General features: G+C 38.1%; 1 pseudogene; it reads left to right on the plus strand.

Moving 5' to 3' along the window:
- Positions 1 to 3,096: 3,096 nt before the first annotated feature.
- On the plus strand, positions 3,097 to 3,215 carry LOC118608577 (annotated as a pseudogene).
- Positions 3,216 to 3,999: the final 784 nt, after the last annotated feature.

The following is a 3,999-nucleotide window of genomic DNA, read 5'->3' on the forward strand; positions in this document are numbered from 1 at the left end:
AGAAGATTTAATTCTTGTGATATAATTGAGTAAAGAAGACAAATTAAGCCTTACTTTCTGAAAATTATCTTTTTTTATGATGTAACTCTTCAGCTGAGCCTGGACAAATATGATTAAGGCCAGCTTGAGATCCAATGCCATTTGTTGGAACTGACTCCTAGAGTAGAACATAAAATGAGAAACCAGCAATTCTTAATGGCCAACGGTCTATGTCAGGACATCCACTATAGACAAAATGTTTATGTCTGCCCAAAATTCATGTGTTAAATCCTAAAGCCCATTGTGATGGTATTCGGAGGTGGGAACTTTGGGAGGTGATTCAGTCATGAGGGTTGATTAGAGCCTTTATAAAAAATACCACACAAAGCTCCTTTATTCCTTGCAACATGTGATGGTAGAGTGAGAAGACAGCTATGAATCAGGGAGCAGGCCCTCACTAGACACCAAATCTACCAGTGTGTTGATTTTGGGACTTTTTAGTGTCCAGAACTGTGAGAAATAAATGTCTGTTTTTTGTAAGCCACCCAATCAATGATAGTTTTGTTATAGCAGCCAGAAAGGACTAAGACAGCATCCTTAATAATTTTTACTAATATTCTGGCCTAAATTATGTATGTGTTGGGGTATGTGGCTTATGTTATTATGATGAGTTACAGCAATCACAAATCAGTTCTATTTCCTTTAGGCAACTTATTTAACCTTAACAGAGGTAAATTCAAACACTTTTCAAAACTGTTTGTATCTAGCTATGTGTTGCAAATAACATATAAAGCAGAGGTTGTAGCAACAGATGTTTGGTACAGAACTATCTGTTCTATGAGTCATTTTGAGAAGGGGTAATCTCAGACAGCCCACCTTTCCTGTAAGATTGAATTGCAAATTCAGGCTTCTTGGTCACATAGATATAGATAACTTGGTATATGCCTCACTCTTTTCTAATTGTTTTATTATCTACTAATCCCGGAAGATCAGTAACAGTCACACATCAATTTCTTTTTCCATACAAAAGGCTTTAATATATACCACATGTAATATAGCTAAGAAAATGACAACTGCCTTCTTTTAACTGAATGGGCTTCCTTATAATTTTTCCACTTGGGGAAAAATTATTCATGTCTTTGGCTTTGAACAGTTTGAATGTATGCAGTATTTTCTCCGCTTGTCACATCCTATGCATATATAAGATTCTAAGCAATTGATGTTGTGATTTAATCAAATGAAGGTGAATCCCAAATGTCTTCAACTTGTCAACATGTTCAGTAGCCGATTCTACTTACTGCATGTAGTATTTTCAGGACTGTGAATACAACTAAAGTAATAATTACTCTAGCAAAATATTCTGATTTTCATATACTCAATAAGTATTTATTGAATGTCTACTTTACACAGGACCCTATGCTAAGTGATAATCCCATTATTGTGCCTGTGTGTGTGATGACAGATTAATTATTGGCTTCTTATTTCCTACAAAAGAGTACCAAAAGAGATTTTTCATCATTATTAGCTACAAAAGCATAGGTAGAGAAGTAGTTGTAGGACCTATTACTCCTGTTAAAATTATGAGTCTTTGTTCTTTTGCACTTAGATTCATTGGGCAGATAGTATTTCTTTTGAGTAGTAGATAGTCGTCCTTCACTATGATCTGTAATTTTCTTCCTGAACCCTCTGCCTTTAAGTAAACATCTGTGATAAGAAGTAATGAGCTATGTGGACAGTGTAGTATGGTGAAGTGACAAGTTTCCTATGCTTCTCTTAGACATGTTGAATTTAGGGATCGGAGTGAAGTAACCTGGACATGATACCCTTCATTAATAGTTAATACAAGAAAGCTTATAACTAGGCTAGGGAAAGGGGAAACGCTCTCTTAATATAAGAAGATATTATTTAGTTATAAATTTAGGTCAAAGGCAAAGTAGTTAAGGAAGAAGAATTTTTTTTTGTGTGTGGCTCGGCTGGGAATATTTGAAAGGAAATTGTCTCCCATAAGTTGAGATATGAATAATTTTAGACATATTCTAAGGAAAAAGAAACAGGGTGGAAACCTTTCACTGTTCTAAACCCCATTCTTGGGACTGAAGGAAACCCTTCACCACAACCCTTCTGGGCAGAACCAGCAGTAACTGGGCAGATAAAATTTCCATTTACATTCATTAAAACCAAAATGCTACATTTGTTAAGTCTTAAGGGGCCAAGTTGATTTCCTTAGGCAGAGGTTATAGCCTGGAAGACTGGGGCAAGTGGAAGCACAGAAAGCCAATCACTGAATGAGAGAAGACTGGGGAAAGGAGTTGGAATGAGCAAGTTACGAGCATCCAGAAGGGTCATGCACATGCTCAAGGTCTGAGGAAAACCCCTGGAGGACCCTATCCCCCACTCCCATCCATTACCCATGGCTTACGATGGCCCAAGCAGTACGGTGTGTCTCTGTAGCACAGTGTTGCTACCATGCTGCATTCCTTCTCTTGCTGGACCCTGCCCCAATCCATTTGGTTTTGCAACAATCATCTGATTCAGTTGTGACTCTCTCTTTCAGCTTCATTTATGTTGGCATATATATTTTGATTCTGGCCAGACAGTATTAGAGACAGGCGGAAGGTTCTGTCCATCCTTGTAGGCCGTCTTCCTCTGTGAATTCCAGCAAGTTGACCAAGCCCTTCATGTTACCCCAAAACATTTATTTTAAATAATGGGCCTACTCATTGTTCAACCTGACAATCAATTCTGGTTTTATTATCAATAAAGAGTCTAAAGAGACAACCATCTATTGCCAATATTTTCTGAAAAATTCTATGTCATTTTAGGTTTCCAGAAACATATTAGCAAATTAAGTATGAACAAAGCAAAATACTCTAAGTGGCTATCTCCTTCCCAAATTTTGGTAATGCACATCCCCAGCCAACACACACATACACACACACATGCACACACACATTACTAGAAGCATGTGAATGTGACTGTGAGAGAGCCAGGGCATAAACAAGTATAATCATAATCAGTGACTAACTCAATGGAAGAATATCCTTTCTAAATTTGAACTATAGCACATATCTTTAGTTCAGTAGTGTTCAGCCTTGATTGCCCATCAGAATCACTGGGGTTTATGGCCATGTCACCCTGAACAAGCCCAATCCCATCTGATCTCGGAAGCTAAGCAGGGCCAGGCCTGGTTAGTACTTGAATGGGAGACCACCGAGGAAGACCAGGTGCCACAGTTGTAAAAAAAATAAAAAATAAGGAATTATAATCTGACAAGGTCCTTGCAATCTGTGAGGTCAACCAAGGGTTGCTTTGCCTAAAAAAAATCACTTGGAAGGCAGTTAAAAATCTAGATGCTAAGGCCATAGCTCACGCCATTAAATCAGAACCCCAGAGCTTGAGTCCAGTCGACGACCATTTTATAAACTCCCCAGGTGATTCCAAGGTGCAGCCAAATCTGAGAATCAGCACCAGACACTATACTTTGCAAACTGTTGAGGATTATCCTTCATAATCTCTTATCAAAGGAGTTTGTGTTTCTATAGTGGACATAGATTTGACATCATTCAGACTTCCAAAGATGCAAACTCACTTTGATAAGACATAAATCTGTGACAGGTGTCATGCTTTTCTAAGTCAGATGTTTTAATATGGGCTGCGGTTCTAAGAGCAAATAGTTTTTATTGACAAACTACTCTCACAGGGTGAGGGCTTCTGATAGGATACATTCTTCTCATGGCACATATTAGCATATACACTAAAAGTCCTCAGAGACAGCCTTCATTAGCAGGATGCCACTAGAGTCAGGGGAAAAATCAATGCAGTCCACTAATTGCTAGCATTGGGATGCATTTGATATTTAATATTCACTAGAGTGCAATGCTTGAATGCCATTTTCTATTGATTAGCATTCTGTGGAAAGGTGGTGGGGTGACACAGCTGTCCTTCAAGAGCTTTCATAAACCTATCATTGTGGTGTTCATGCTATTATGGTATTTAGTGTTGTAACTGGTCTTAGTTTTA

This window comes from Rousettus aegyptiacus, unplaced genomic scaffold (genome assembly GCF_014176215.1).
Source record: "Rousettus aegyptiacus isolate mRouAeg1 unplaced genomic scaffold, mRouAeg1.p scaffold_m13_p_9, whole genome shotgun sequence".
In the NCBI taxonomy this organism is placed as follows: domain Eukaryota; kingdom Metazoa; phylum Chordata; class Mammalia; order Chiroptera; family Pteropodidae; genus Rousettus; species Rousettus aegyptiacus.